The sequence below is a fragment of the Myotis nattereri genome, assembly GCF_964212035.1.
Source record: "Myotis nattereri genome assembly, chromosome: X".
Classification (NCBI taxonomy): domain Eukaryota; kingdom Metazoa; phylum Chordata; class Mammalia; order Chiroptera; family Vespertilionidae; genus Myotis; species Myotis nattereri.
This window is the reverse complement of record NC_138078.1, coordinates 43,191,312-43,208,398: the sequence shown is the minus strand read 5'-3', so window position 1 is coordinate 43,208,398 and position 17,087 is coordinate 43,191,312. Positions and strand designations below refer to the sequence as shown.

The window sequence follows — 17,087 nt, the reverse complement described above, 5'->3', positions numbered from 1 at the left end:
AGACACCTTTTAAAAGAGGACATTCAGAAAGCCAAGAGACATATGAAAACATGCTCAAAGTCACTAATCATCCGAGAGATGCAAATCAAAACAACAATGAGGTTTCATCTCACACCTGTCAGAATGGCTACCATCAACAAATCAACAAACGACAAGTGCTGGAGAGGAAGTGGAGAAAAAGGAACACTCGTGCACTGCTGGTGGGAATGCAGACTGGTGCAGCCACTATGGAAGACAGTATGGAGTTTCCTCAAAAAACTAAAAATGGAACTCCCATTTGACCCTGTGATCCCACTTCTAGGAATATATCCCAAGAAACCAGAAACACCAGTCAGAAAGGATATATGCACCCCTATGTTCATAGCAGCACAATTCACCATAGCTAAGATCTGGAAACAGCCTAAGTGCCCATCTGTAGATGAATGGATTAGAAAACTGTGGTACATCTACACGATGGAATACTATGCTTCTGTAAAAAAGAAGGAACTCTTACCATTTGCAACGGCATGGATGGAACTGGAGAGCATTATGCTAAGTGAAATAAGCCAGTCAATGAAGGAGAAATATCACATGATCTCACTCATTTCTGGATAATATAGACCATTATAAACTTATGAACAAAAATAGATACAGAGGCAGAGCTGCCTCAAACAGACTGTCAAACTATAGCAGGAAGGCCGGGGAGAGTGGGAGGGCAGGAGGGGGGTGGGTAAGAGATCAACTGAAGGACTTGTATGCATGCATATAAGCATAACCAATGGACATAAGACACTGGGGAGTATGGGAGGCCAGGGGATTGTCAAGGGCGGGGAAAAAAAAAGGAGACATATGTAATACTCTTTGTAATACTTTAAGCCATAAAAAACAAACAAAGGCTAAGGGAGTACATTACCAAGTTGCATTACAAGAAATGCTAAAGGGGCTGCTATAATGAGAAGAAATAGAAAGAGAAACCTAGGCATACAGAGTTAAAATGGCAATAAATAAGTACCAGAATATGGTGGCTGGCAGGACAGAGGTGAGGAAGAGGGTGTGAGTGAATGAGGGGGTGAAAAGAGAGAGTATGGATGTGTGTGGTGTGTGTGTGTGAGTGAGTGAGAGACAGTTAAATCTGGCAGGAGTAGCAGGGGCTGGAAGACCAGGCTCTCCTGGACAGGGAGCACCTACCACCACTGCAGACACTCCCCGAGCTGCGGGGCTTGGACATGGAGTCCACACCATCTTGAAGGAGAGAGCAGTCTTTTCTAGGAACTCATCAGCAGCACCACCCAGACTGGCCTTGGACACTGCCCGTGACCCTTCAGCCACTTCTGCCAAAATCCTGCTTCCCCACCCGCAGACCTGCAGACCTTAGGACATCCACCTCCAAGGATACACTGCTCCCACAGTAGTAAGTGCAATTTCCCGCCTCCACAGCTGCTGACCACTGGACAACTCAGTTGCACCACCTGAGCCCACTGCCCCACAGGCCTCTCTTGGTTGCCATTTGAGCCCCCACTGGGCACGCTTTTATCTAAACAAGGACGGATAGCCCTGGCAATAGAAATTCTGATTTCTCCCTTCCCCAACTGCCTGCCCACAGACACCTCAGTCATGCAGCTTCAGCACCAGGGCCCCTTTGAGTGCATGAGTGCACCACCCTGGCAAATGAACTGTGGGTGCCTCCTGAGCTGCCCCTGGGCGTGCGCAAATCCAACCAAGGATGCAACACACAGCAGCAAAAACTGAGTCATCCCACTCCACAGCTGCTGACCTCTGGATACCACAGTCACACTTTTGCAGTGTGCAGGCCTCCTGAGCACACTGCCCCAAAGGTGGCTCTTGGGTGCCTCTATGAGCTTCCACTGGGCATGTTCTTATCCAAACAAGGTGCATAGCCCCTGCAGTAGAAATTGTGCATTCCCCCTTCCAGGATGCCTGCCCACAGACACTTCGGTCATGCAGCTTCAGCACCAGGGCCCCTCTGAGTGCGTGAGTGTGCGGCCCTGGCAAATGGACCCAGGTGCCTCTATGAGCTGCCACTGAGCAGGCATGAATCTAACCAAGGGCGCAAGGCCCCAGCAGTAGAATTTCTGAATTCCCCCACTCCTAGCTGCCTGCCTACAGACACCTTGGACATTCACCTTCAATACAAGGGCCTCTCTGAGTGCACCTCCCTGACAAATGGCACCTGGGAGCCTCTGTGAGCCACCTTTGGGTGCACACAAATCCAACCAAGTTTCCAACACCCGGCAGCAGAAACGGAGCCTTCCCACTCCACAGCTGCTGACCTCCAGCCAGCACAGTTGTGCTTTTCCAGCGCACAAGCCTACTGAGCCCACTACCCCAAGGTGGCTCTTGAGTGCCTCTGTGAGCTGTCGCTGGGTGCACTCCTATCCAAACAAGGATGCACAGCCCCAGGCAATAGAAATTCAGACCTCCCCCCTCTTCTGGCTGCTTGCCCACAGACACCTCAGTCATGTGGCTTCAGTGCAAGGGCCCCTCTGAGTGTGCTGGCCTGGAAAAAGCTCCCGGGTGACTCTGTGAGCCATCACTGGGCGCATGCAAATGCAACCAAGGGTGCAAGGCCCCATCAGCAAAAACTGAGTCTTCCCACTCCACAGCTGCCAACCTCTGGACACCGCAGTGGTGCCTTTCTGGTGTGCAGGCCTCCTGAGCCACACTACCCCAACAGACAGCTCCTGGGTGCCTCTGTGAGCCCCTGATGGGCAAGTGCAATTTCAACTAAGGGTGCAAGGAAGCAAAAATTGGAACATCCCCCTTCCAGGCCGTTGACTCAGGACACTGCATGTGCACCTTTCCAACAAGCAGGCTTACTGAGTCCGCTGCTCCTATAGGTGACTTCTGGCTGCCTCGTTGAGCCCTGGATGGGTGCACTTATATCCAAATAAGGACACACGGCCCTGGCAGTAAAAATTCAGACTTCCCCCTTCCCAGCTGCCTACCCACAGACATTGCAGTCATGAGGTTTCAGCACACAGGCTCCCTGAGGCTACTGCCCAAGCAGGCAACTCCAAGATGCCTTGGTGAGCTGCCACTAGGTGCACTCATATCCAACCAAGGGCTCAAGGTCCAGTCATCAGAAACTCGGACTCCCCCCTCCTCAGTTGCTGACCTCCAGTCACTGCAGTTGCACTAATCCAGTGCACAAGCCTCCTAAGCCCACTGCCCCGGCAGACGGCCACTAGGTGCTTCTCTGAGCTGCTGCATTGCACAACCCTGGCTTCTGGCATCTACTCCCAACAGTATCACTGCTCTAGCACAAGAGCCTTCTGAGCTCACTGCCACAACAGATAGCCCCTGGGTGCCTCTGTAAGCAGTCATTGGGCATGTGTATCCAACCAAAGGCATACATCCTCTAAAGCAGAAACTGGGATTGCTCCCTCCACAGGGCTGGTGGCACACGACAATTGCTCTGATCCAGCGTGTGGCTCCTGGGCCCCTCTGTGTGCTGCCACTGGTCATGTGCCTCTCCAACCAAGGGTGCACGATTCCCTCACCAGGATCCACAACATCCCCCCTCCCAGGTATCTACTTCTGGACAGCTTGGTGAGTTGCTGAGGACTTACCTCCCTGGAAAAGGTCACATTGTTTCAGCCATAGACTCTGAGATTCCCACATCACCAGCTGCTGGATCCTGAATGCCCTCTTGATTCAGATAGGGAAATCACTTTGGCCAGAGTCCCTCTGCCTCAATCACAGACTAAAAGACCCAGGCCCCCACTGTTATAGGCTCCAATCCCCTCATAGTGAGGTAGAGTGATGCTAATCCAGGAAGAGTCACAGCACATGGGCCAAAGTCACAGTACCTGAGCCTCAGGCCCCAAGACACCTTCCTCCAAGGCCATTTACTCTGGGAACCCACAGTGAGCACATACCAGTGAGATCTCAGACAACCATTCCACAAAAGCCGGAACCACAATCACATCCAAAACAGCTTGCGCAATGAAACCAGGGGTGAGTCACATTGACAATCTGTGACAAGACTTCATCCACAAATATGAAACTAACGCTAAATATCCAACTACATCAAGAGAACCCAAATAGCTTAAGGAGGGAGCTCTACTGGATCACAAAGCCCCAGAGAACTGAGAGATCACACCACTAGCACCACCACCCCCAAAAACCGGGGTAGCAAAGCAGTTGGATCTAAGTCACAGAAACAATTAAAACATTACAGCAAAAAATGGGGAGACAAAAAAAACAAAAACAAACAAACAAAAAAAAACAATTCCTAAAGCAAAGAAAAAGTGATCACCAGAAAGGGAATTAAATGAAATGTAGGCAAGTAACATGTCAGAGAAAGAATTCAGAGTAATGGTTATAAGGATCCTCAAAGAGCTGGATGACAAATACACACAACTCAATGAGAATTATAAGGAGCTGAATGAGAATGTCACCAACATGAAAAGGTACCAAGAGGAAATGAAGAATGACATAGCTGCAATAAAGAACACAATGGAAGGCTTAAATAGTAGACTAGAAGAGGCTGAGGACCACATCAGTGAATTAGAAGACAAGGTAAGAAAAAACACACAAACACAGCAGCAACTGGAAAGAAAACTTAAAAAGCAGGAGGAGAACCTAAGGAAGCTGTGGGACAACACGAAATGAAGCAACATCTGCATATTAAGGGTATCAGGAGGAGAGGAAGAGGAGCAAGGAGTAGAAAACCTATTTAAAGAAATAATGACAGCCGAAACCGGTTTGGCTCAGTGGATAGAGCGTCAGCCTGCGGACTGAGAGGTCCCGGGTTCGATTCCGGTCAAGGGCATGTACCTGGATTGTGGGCACATCCCTGGTGGGGGATGTGCAGGAGGCAGCTGATCAATGTTTCTCTCTCATCGATGTTTCCAGCTCTCTCTATCTCTCTCCCTTCCTCTCTGTGAAAATCAATAAAATATATTTAAAAAAAAAAAAAGAAATAATGACAGAAAACTTCCCTGATGCTGGCAAGAAAAAACCATGCAAGTCCAAGAAGCACACAGAGTCCCAAACAAGATGGACCCTAAAAGACCAACACCAAGACACATAATTAGATTGGCAAACATCAAAGACAAAGTAAGAATCTTACAGGCTGCCAGTGAGAGAGAGATAGAAAGTTACCTACAAGGGATCTGTCATTAGAATATCAACTAATTTCTCAACAGAAACACAATAGGCCAGAAGGGAATGGAATGAAATATACAAAGTGAAGCAAAGCAAGGGACTGAACCCAAGAATACTATACCCAGCAAGGTTTTCATTCAAAATTGAAGGTGGAATCAGAAGCTTCACAGACAAAAAAGGGCTAAGAGAGGTTATTACCACCAAGCCAGCAATGCAAGAAATGCTAAAGGGACTGCTGTAAAAAGAAGAAACAGAAAGGCAAAAAGGAATACAAACATAAAGAATGAACAAGGCGACAAACAAGTACGTATCAATAATAACATTTGCCAAAACCGGTTTGGCTCAGTGGATAGAGCGTCGGCCTGTGGACTGAAAGGTCCCAGGTTCGATTCCGGTCAAGGGCATGTACCTGGGTTGCAGGCACATCCCCAGTGGAAGATGTGCAGGAGGCAACTGATTGATGTTTCTCTCTCATCGATGTTTCTAACTCTATCTCTCTCCCTTCCTCTCTGTGAAAAATCAATAAAATATATTTTAAAAAAATAATAATAACATTAAACGTAAATGGATTAAAGGCTCCAATCAAAAGAAATAGGGTAGCTGAATGGATAAGAAAACATGGCCCATATATTTGCTGTCTGCAAGAGACCCACCTCAGAAAAAAGGATTCACACAGATTGATAGTAAAGAAATGAAAATTTTTTTTCACTCAAATGGAAAAGTGAAAAAAGCTGGGGTTGCAATACTAATATCTAACAAAATAGACCTCAAAGTGAAAGCCATAACAAGAGATAAGGAGGACCACTTCATAATACTAAAGGGAGCTATCCAACAAGAGGATATAACTCTGGTAAACATACATGCACCCAATACAGGAGTACTCACATACATAAAACAACTTCTGGAAGATATCAAGGGTGAGATTTACAATAATAAAATCACAGTAAGGAACTTTAATATCCCACTGACACCACTGGATAAATCCTCTAAACCAAAAATCAGGAAAGAAAAGGAGGTAAGAACGTACAATGGAGTCAAGGCAGTCTTTTCAATAAATGGTGTTGGTAAAATTGGACAGATACATGCAAAAAATGCAACTAGACCACAAACTTACACCATACACAAAAATAAACTCAAAATTTATAAAGGACTTAAACATAAGACAAGAAGCCATAAAAATACCAGAGGATTACACAGGCAGCAAAATCTCAGAAATATGCTGAAGCAATATCTTCACCGATACAGCCCCCAGGGCAATGGAAACTAAATAGAAAATAAACAAATGGGACTACATCAAAATAAAAAGCTTTTCACAGCAAAAGAAACCATCAACAAAACAATAAGAAATCCCTCTGCATGAGAGAACATATTTGACAATGTTATCTCTGATAATGGTTTAATCTCCAACATTTACAGGGAATTCATACAACTTAACAAAAGGAAGATAAACAACCCAATAAAAAAAAAGACATTGGACTTCAATAGATACTTTTCGAAAGAGGACATAAGGAAGGCCAAGAGACATATGAAAATATGCTCAAAGTAACTAATCATCTGAGAGTTTCAAATCAAAATGACAATGAGGTATCATCTCATACCTGTCAGAATGGCTATCATCAACAAATCAACAAATGAAAAGTGCTGGCAAGGATGCGGAGAACAAGGAACCTTTGTGCACTGATGGTGGGAATGCAGACTGCTGCAGTCACTGTGGAGAACAGTATGGAGTTTCCTCAAAAAAATAAAAATGGAACTCCCATATGACCCAGTGATCGCACTTCTAAGAATATATCCCAAGAAACTAGAAATGCCAATAGGAAAGGATATATGCACCCCTATGTTCAAAGCAGCACAATTTACCATAGCTAAGATTTGGAAACAGCTTAAATGCCCATGGGTAAATGAGTGGGTCAAAAAACTGTGGTACATCTACAAAATGGGATACTATGCTGTGGTAAAAAAGAAGGAATTCTTACCATTTGCAACAGCATGGATGGAACTGAAGAGCATTATGCTAAGTGAAATAAGCCAGTCAGAGAAAGATAAATATCACACGATCTCACTCATTAATGGAATATAATGAACAACATAAAGTGATGAACAAAAACAGATCCAGAGACAGAGAAGCATTGATCAGATCAAAAAACCTCAGAGGGAATATAGAGGAGGGTGGATCTAAGGGGGAGAGATCCACCAAAGGACTTGTAGGCATGCATATTAGCCTAACTAATGGACACAGACACCAAGGGGGTGAGGGCATGAGTAGCAGGTGGGGAGACAATGGAGCCTTAAGGACACATATGTAATACCTTAATCAATAAAGAAAAAATTTGAAAAAAAAAAACCCACAGGAAAGAAACAGCAATCCTAAATTACTCACTAGATCAGATGGACTTAATTGACAACTTCAGAACATTTCACCCCAAAGCCACAGAATATACATTCTTCTCAAGTGCACACAGGACGTTTTTAAAGATAGACCACATATTAGGACACAGGCAAAGTCTCTTCAAATTCAAGAAGATAGAAATCATATCAAGCATCTTCTCAAGCCACAATGGCATAAAATTAGAAATCAACTACTATAAAAAGAATGAAAAAAAATCAAACTTGGAGGCTAAATAGAATGCTATTAAACAATGATTGGGACCCGGGCGCGGTGATGCGCAGCTGGACCGGCGCCCCCAGCGGCGGGGCAGGCGGCGGGCGAGGGAGCGGGGCCGGGGCCCATGCTGCTGCCCCTGGCCTGTCTGCACGGCCGGGTGGTGCAGTGTCTGGCTGCGCTCCTGGTGCTGGCGGAGCCCACCCCGAGGCTCCGGCGCGGCCCACGGACGCCCAGCACCCCGCCCCCGGGTGCCAAGGCCCTGCCGGTGAAGATGGCCGCGGAGCTGTACCCGCCCGCCGCCTCCACCGCTGCCGCAGCCGCCACCGCCACGGACATTGCCAACAGCAACACCGCCTCCGCGGTCTGGAAGGGCCCGCCCAGCGCCCCGCCCCCGGCCCCGCCGCCGCCCCCGCCCACGCTGCCCACGCCAGAGGACAACAACAACGTGGAGAGCCCCAACTGGCAGTCCTGCCACCCGACCCTGCGCGAGAGGAATGCGCTCCTCTTCAACAACGAGCTCATGGCCGAAGTCCACTTCGTGGTGGGGCCCCCGGGCGGGGCCCAGAGAGTCCCTGCCCACAAGTACGTCCTGGCCGTCAATAGCCCCGTCTTCTATGCCGTGTTTTATGGGGACCTGGCAGAAGTAAAGCCCGAGATCCACATCCCTGACGTGGAACCCGCGGCCTTCCTCATCATGCTCAAGTACATGTACAGCGATGAGATTGACCTGCAGGTGGACACCGTGCTGGCCACGCTCTAAGCAGCTAAGAAGTACATCGTCCCCGCGCTGGCGAAGGCCTGTGTGCACTTCCTGGAGACGAGCCTGGAAGCCAAGAACGCCTGTGTGCTGCTGCCGCAGAGCCGGCTGTTTGAGGAGCCCGAGCTGACCCAGCGCTGCTGGGAGGTCATCGACGCGCAGGCAGAGATGGCCCTGCGGTCCGAGGGCTTCTGCGAGATCGACTGGCAGACCCTGGAGGTCTTCATCACCCGGGAGGCGCTCAACACCAAGGAGGCGGTGGTCTTCGAGGCCGTGCTCAACTGGGCCGAGGCCTAGTGCAAGCGGTAGGGCCTGCCCGCCACCCGCGCAACAAGAGGCACGTCCTGGGGCCGGCCCTCTACCTGGTCTGCATCCCGACCATGACCCTGGAGGAGTTTGCCAACGGCGCCGCTCAGTCGGACATCCTGACACTGGAGGAGACGCACATCTTCCTGTGGTACACGGCGGCCAGCAAGCCCCCGCTGGACTTCCTGCTGACCAAGAGGCGGGGCCTGGCCCCGCAGAGGTGCCACCGCTTCCAGTCCTCGGCCTACCGCAGCAACCAGTGGCGCTACCGGGGGCTCTGGGACAGCATCCAGTTTGCGGTGGACAGGAGGGTGTTTGTGGCGGGGCTGGGCCTGTACAGGTCCAGCTCCGGGAAGGCCGAGTACAGCGTGAAGATCGAGCTCAAGCGCCTGGGGGTGGTCCTCGCCCAGAGCCTGACCAGGTTCGTGTCTGACGGCTCCAGCAGCACCTTCCTGGTCTGGTTCGAGCACCCGGTGCAGGTGGAGCAGGACACCTTCTACATGGCCAGCGCTGTGCTGGACGGCAGCGAGCTCAGCTACTTCGGGCAGGAGGGCCTGACGGAGGTGCAGTGCGGGAAGGTGACCTTCCAGTTCCAGTGCTCCTCCGACAGCACCAACGGCACCGGGGGTGCAGGGCGTGCAGATCCCCGAGCTCATCTTCTATGCCTGAGGCCTTGGGCGGGCGGGCGGGCGCTGAGGGGACAGGGCCACACGCTTTCTCCCCGGCAGGACAGGCTTCAGGACTCCTAACCTTTTGTGCGCAGCTGGCTGTAGCCAGAGGTATAAACGAGACGTTTCTACACAGCCAGATCCCGGGTTCTGAATCCAGGGGGCTGGGCTTCATCACATCTCCTGCACATTGGGGTGCACACTCAGGTGGAGGGCTGATTTGGGGGCGGGGGGCAGTCCGGACCCCACCAGAGGTGCCCACACCACCTGCTTTGTGGGCTTGGCCATCCCTCCCACCCTCCTAGATCTTATTCTGAGTTGTTCTAAGCTTAAGACCTTCCCACCAAATCTAAAACCTGGGAAAAGTCATTTAATATCGTTTCTTGGAGGAAGAAAATGGCGGAGGTTTAGACAGACGTGTCGGTGCCTTGTCCCGGAGCAGATAAGGGCGGGCAGCTGAAACGGGTAGCATACAGCCCGAATAAGCAGAGGAGATTCAGCTGAGAGACAGTCTGCAGCCAGGAAAGACAGAGAAATCCTAGATAAAGGGAACGGTTAGAGGCTGAGGGTGAAATCTCTCTAGGTGCGCCGGCGCAGCCGCGGAGACCATGCCATCTTGGGTGACTGTCACCGGCATCCAGAGACCAGCTACTAACCCAGCAACAACGGCTCTCAAGCAGCGCGACTACTTGAACTCAGAGGAACCCTGTTTCTCCCCACAGAAAGGTTAGACTTTCCCCAAAGGTGCGGTTTGCAGTTTAGGTTGGAGAGTGGAACGCGCGCAGGGGGGTGGGGACTCTGTGCCCCACAAAGACCGCGGGCATTGGAGCCAGCGTGACCCACGAGTATGGAAGGGCACCCCCAGGGCTGCTGGCAGAAGGGAACGCTATAAATAAGCCCACAGTTGGACGGGACACAAACGGGCATCCTCAGATTATGCCAGTTTGCCGGCTACTTGGTGCCCGGAGCCAGAGCGCCCGCAGAGACTTCGCGCAGATTTGTAAGGTGAAGCATTGCGAGTTCGCACAACTTCCCAAGCTCTTAAATCTGTGCGTTTGATTGTTGATCCCAGTGCAAGGGACTACCCAGTTGGGGTCAGTCACAGAGCTTGTAAGGGAAGGCTGTTTTGGGGGAGCCTGGGAAACAGAGCGGGGAGTGACTACTGGGAAACCAGCTCTGGGCAGAGGACATTCCAAACCAGCTTCCGGTACAATAGAGAACACCTGGTCAGAGAAGTCCTATACCCTCAGAGGTCAATCCCGACGCACTGCCACCCAGAGGCAGAGCCACGAACTGACTCTTCTGTAAATACAGATAAGGGCTGTCTGGGAAACCAATGTAGCCTGCCTTAAAATCAGGACTGTGGCTTACAACACGGAGGAACAGTGTATCAGAGGGAAATTCAACATTCTCCTGAATACCTGGTGTGCCAAAAAGAGGAGCAGAAGATCTGAAGCACCTTCATTACAGCCCATTTTTTTAAATTATTTTTTTAAATTATTGTTTCACCTTTTAACTAAGAAACCATTTATTTTCTTTTTTCATCACCTGATTTTACCCTTTTAATTACTACATTTTTATTTTTAACCAGTATTATTACTGCTGCCATTTTACCTTTTTTTTTTTTTAAAGTGTCATTTTATTTTCTCTTTATTTTATTTTGGGTCTAAGGTTCTCCATTCTATTTTCATCATTCCTTTAGCATCATTTTCCTCTACCTCAATTGTGCTGCTGTGCTAAAACCTTCTTCCCCACTTTTCCCGTTTTGCTGTCCTGTTTCTCTTACCCTATTCCTGCTTTAGATTTTCCCTATTCTTCATACCCCCTGTCTAAATTTCACCCTACTTATATATCCCTTTTCCAATCACCTGCTCTAAATCCTTATCCAGCTCTCCCTTATCTTTCTTCACTATCCAAATTTTTTATTCTCTCCTTTTCTCTATTGTTTTGTTGTTGCTTGCTCGATTGTTGAGTATATTGTTTTTTTTTTCTTTTCTTTTCTTTAAGGATTGTTTGTGAGGTTGTTCTGCTTTTTCTTTTTCTTTTTCTGTCTCCCATTCACCCCGGCCCTGGCCAGTTATTTTTGTGCTTCTGTTTTCCCTTGCCTCACTTGATATTATTGGCTGTTTGTAGTTTGTATTCACTCCAGGGATCCGTTGCTGGACTTTGTTGGGATTAGTGGCGGTTCTATCGGAGTTTTCTCCTCATATGAATAGTCTCCTCCCCTCTTCTACTTCATTCTATTTTTCTTTTTCTTTTTTTCTTTTATTTCTCTTTTTTTCTGTTTTCCTCTCTATCTTTTTCTCTTCTTTCTTCCTTACCCCCCAACTCTCTTAGCTCGGTGGCCATCTTTATTTGGGGTTATTAATACCGTAATTCATTTGTGTTCAGTGCCTGGTACGTTGTGCCTTGTTGTGTTGTATTTTGTGCCTTTAAATCAACGCAGCAGATCCAAGCAACAGCGGCCTCCTGATCTCCACACGCTCTGTCTGAGGAACAGCTGCTGTGGGTGAAGCCTCCCTCCACCAGCCAGAAGAGCCACAACAGCTGTGAACAGCACCCATCAGAAGACCTGCTACCAACAGAGGAGCAGCTGCTACCACAACCGCCCAAGGAGCAACCACAGCCCGAGGAGCCACTGCCACCTAGGGAGCAGCCACTGAACAACTCAATATCTATATACGTCAGTGAGATCAAACACGGGTAGACAAAGAAATCCCCAAAGGAAAGAAAAGGAGGACTCACCAGAAAAGCAGCTAAGTGATACAGAGGCATACAACATGACAGAAAAAGAATTCAGAATAAGGGTCCTAGAGTGCATACACCGGATGGAGGAAAAAATCGACAACTTATCCAAGAAGCAAGAAGAAACAGATGAAAAAATCAACAACTTAAGTAAGACCCAAGAAGAAATGAAGTGCGATATAGCTGCAATAAAGAACACCATCGAAAGTATCAACAGTAGACTAGGAGAAGCGGAAGACCGAATTAGCGAATTAGAAGACAGAGAAGCAAAACACACCCAAACTGTACTTCAGTTGGAGAAAAAAATTAAAAGACAGGAGGAGAGCCTAAGGGAGTTTTGGGACAACACGAAACGAAACAACATACGAATAATAGGCGTGCCAGAACAACAGAAAGAGGAACAACGATTAGAAAACCTATTGGAAGAAATAATATCAGAAAAGTTCCCTGAGGTGGGGAAGAAAAAAGTCACACAAGCCCAGAGAGTCCCAAGCAAGGTGAACCCGAAAAGACCCACACCAAGACACATCATAATTACCATGGCAAATGTTCAGGACAAAGAGAGAATCTTACAGGCTGCAAGAGAGAGACAGAAAGTTACATACAAGGGATCTCCCATTAGATTATCAAATGATTTCTCACCAGAAACACATCAGGCCAGAAAAGAATGGACGGAAATTTACAAAGTGATGCAAAGCAAAGGACTGAATCCAAGAATACTCTATCCAGCAAGGCTATCATTCAAACTTGAAGGGGAAATAAGAAGCTTCACAGACAAAAAAAGGCTAAGGGAGTTTATCACCACCAAGCCAGCAATGCAAGAAATGCTAAAGGGAATGCTGTAAAAAGAAGAAATAAAAATCCCAGAAAGAAAACAGCCACACACAAAAAAAGAAATGGCTACAAACAAGTACCTTTCAATAATAATTTTAAATGTAAATGGGCTAAATGCTCCAACCAAAAGATATCGAGTGGCTGAATGGATAAAAAATCATGACCCATACATTTGCTGTCTAAAAGAGACCCACCTCATTAAAAAGGACTCACACAGACTGAAAGTGACGGGATGGAAAAATATCTTTCAGGCTAATGGAAAAGAAAAGAAAGCTGGGGTAGCAATACTTATATCGGACAAAATAGACCTCAAAGTGAAGGCCATAACAAGAGAAAAGGAAGGCCACTTCATAATACTAAAGGGATCAGTACAACAAGAAGATATAACCCTGATAAACATATATGCACCCAATGCAGGAGCACCCAAATACATAAAAAATCTCCTGGAAGATATCAAAGGAGATTTCGACAACAATACAATCATAGTAGGGGACTTTAATACACCACTGTCATCACTTGATAAATCCTCTAGACAAACAATCAGCAAAGAAACAGCAATCCTAAATGACTCTCTAGATCAGATGGACTTAATTGACATCTTCAGAACACTTCACCCCACAGGCATGGAATATACATTCTTCACAAGTGCTCATAGGACAGATTCAAAAATAGACCACATATTGGGTCACAAACAAAGTCTCCACAAATTCAAGAAGATTGAAATCATATCAAGCATCTTCTCAGACCACGATGGCATAATATTAGAAATAAACTACAATAAAAACAACCCAAAATACTCAAACACTTGGAAGCTGAATAGCATGTTATTAAATATTGATTGGGTTACCAATGAGATCAAAGAAGAAATTAAAAACATCCTGGAAACTAATGACAATGAAAACACAACAATCCAAAACCTTTGGGACACACTGAAAGCAGTCCTGAGAGGGAAGTTTATAGCTTTACAGGCCTATCTCAAAAAACCAGAAAAAATGGTAGTAAATCAGCTAACTCTACAACTCAAAGAATTAGAAAGAGAGCAACAAAGAAACCCCAGAGTGTGCAGAAGGAAGGAGATAAGAAAGATTAAAGCAGAAATAAATGACATAGAGACCCAAAAATCAATACAGAAAATCAATGAAACCACGAGCTGGTTCTTCGAAAGGATAAACAAGATTGACAAACCTCTAGCCATGCTCACCAAGAAGCAAAGAGAAAGGACCCAAATAAACAAAATCAGAAATGATAGAGGCGAAATAACAACAGATCCCACAGTAATACAAATGATTGTTAAAAAATACTATGGACAGCTCTACTCCAACAAACTAGACAACCGGGAAGAAATGGACAAATTCCTAGAAAAATACAACATTCCAAAACTCAATCAGGAAGAATCTAAAAATCTCAATAGGCCAATAACTATGGAAGACATTGAAGCAGTCATCAAAAAGCTTCCATCAAACAAAAGCCCAGGACCAGACGGCTTCACATGGGAATTTTACCAAACATTCAAGGAAAAACTAAAACCTATCCTCCTCAGTCTACTACAAAAAATTCAGGAGGAAGGAACACTTCCAAGCTCATTCTATGAAGCCAGCACCACCCTAATACCAAAACCAGGTAAAGACAACACAATGAAAGAGAATTACAGGCCAATATCCCTCATGAACATAGATGCCAAAATCCTCAACAAAATCTTAGCAAATCGGATCCAGCAGTACATCAGAAAGAGCATTCAACACGACCAAGAAGGATTTATCCCAGGGATGCAAGGATGGTACAATATTCGCAAATCAATAAACGTGATACATCACATAAAAACATTTGAGAGGAAAAAAACCACATAGTCATATCAATTGATGCAGAAAAAGTGTTTGACAAAATCCAACACCCATTTTTGATAAAAGCTCTCAGCAAGTTGGGAGTAGAAGGATCATACCTCAACATAATAAAAGCCATATATGACAGGCCCACAGCCAACATCATACTCAATGGACAAAAACTAACACCATTTCCCCTAAGAACAGGAACAAGACAGGGATGCCCGCTCTCACCACTCCTGTTCAACATAGTACTGGAAGTGTTAGCCATTGCAATTAGGCAAGAGGAAGAAATAAAAGGCATCCAAATTGGAAAAGAGGAAGTAAAACTGTCCTTATTTGCAGACGACATGATATTATACATACAAAACCCTAGAGACTCCATCAAAAAGCTACTAGACTTAATACATGAATTTGGCAATGTAGCAGGATACAAAATTAACCCCAAGAAATCTGAGGCATTTCTATACACCAATAGTGAACTTTCAGAAAGAGAGATTACAAAAACAATCCCATTTACCATCGCACCAATGAAATTAAGCTACCTATGAATAAACTTAACTAAAGAGGTTAAAGACCTCTACTCAGAAAACTACAGGACGTTGAAAAAAGAGATAGAGGAAGACATAAACAAATGGAGTAACATTGCGTGTTCATGGATTGGTAGGATCAACATCATTAAAATGTCCAGACTACCCAAAGCAATCTATAAATTCAACGCACTTCCCATTAAAACACCAACGGCATACTTCACAGATCTAGAACGAACTCTCCAAAAATTCATCTGGAATAAAAAATGACCCCGAATAGCTGCAGCAATCCTGAGAAAGAACAAAGTAGGTGGGATCTCAATACCAGATATCAAGCTGTATTACAAAGCCACTGTTGTCAAAACTGCCTGGTACTGGCACAAGAACAGACATATAGATCAATGAAATAGAATAGAGAGCCCAGAAATTGGCCCGAACCAATATGTTCAGTTAATATTTGACAAAGGAGGCAAGAACATAGAATGGAGCCAGGATAGTCTCTTCAATAAATGGTGTTGGGAAAATTGGACAGATACATGCAAGAAAATGAAACTAGACCACCAACTTACACCATACACACAAAAAAACCCTCAAAATGGATAAAGGACTTAAATGTACGACAGGAAACCATAAAAATTCTAGAAGAATCCAAAGGCAACAAAATCTCAGACATATGCCGAAGCAATTTCTTCACTGATACAGCTCCTAGGGCACTTGAAACTAAAGAGAAAATGAACAAATGGGACTACTTCAAAATAAAAAGCTTCTGCACAGCAAAAGAAACCATCAACAAAACAATGAGAAAACCCACTGTGTGGGAAAACATATTTGCCAATGTCATATCTGATAAAGGCCTAATATCCAAAATTTATAGGGAACTCATACAACTTAACAAAAGGAAGATAAACAATCCAATCAAAAAATGGGCAAAGGACCTAAATAGACACCTTTCAAAAGAGGACATTCAGAAAGCCAAGAGACATATGAAAACATGCTCAAAGTCACTAATCATCCGAGAGATGCAAATCAAAACAACAATGAGGTACCATCTCACACCTGTCAGACTGGCTATCATCAACAAATCAACAAACGACAAGTGCTGGAGAGGATGTGGAGAAAAAGGAACACTTGTGCACTGCTGGTGGGAATGCAGACTGGTGCAGCCACTATGGAAGACAGTATGGAGTTTCCTCAAAAATCTACAAATGGAACTCCCATTTGACCCTGTGATCCCACTTCTAGGAATATATCCCAAGAAACCAGAAACACCAGTCAGAAAGGATATATGCACCTCTATGTTCATAGCAGCACAATTCACCATAGCTAAGATCTGGAAACAGCCTAAGTGCCCATCAGTAGATGAATGGATTAGAAAACTGTGGTACATCTACACGATGGAATACTATGCTGCTGTAAAAAAGAAGGAACTCTTACCATTTGCAACGGCATGGATGGAACTGGAGAGCATTATGCTAAGTGAAATAAGCCAGTCAATGAAGGAAAAATACCACATGATCTCATTCATTCATGGATAATAGAGACCATTATAAACTTTTGAACAGTAATAGATACAGAGGCAGAGCTGCCTCAAACAGATTGTCAAACTGCAGCGGGAAGGCCGGGGAAAGTTGGGGGGCAGGAGGGAGGGGAATAAGAGATCAACCGAAGACTTGTATGCATGCATATATGCATAACCAATGGACATGGGATGCT

At 45.9% G+C, this 17,087-nt stretch overlaps 1 protein-coding gene and 1 pseudogene across 8 annotated transcripts in view; one reads left to right on the top strand and one right to left on the bottom strand.

Moving 5' to 3' along the window:
- The window catches only part of HEPH (hephaestin), a gene marked incomplete at its 5' end in the record, with an annotated part of 131,667 nt that overhangs the window by 88,610 nt on the left and 25,970 nt on the right, over window positions 1–17,087 (bottom strand). The gene's annotated exons all lie outside the window — the stretch shown is intronic.
- LOC308510881 (BTB/POZ domain-containing protein 6-like) lies at window positions 7,839–9,446 on the top strand (annotated as a pseudogene). Its single transcript has one exon. The product of its transcript is annotated as a BTB/POZ domain-containing protein 6-like (transcript).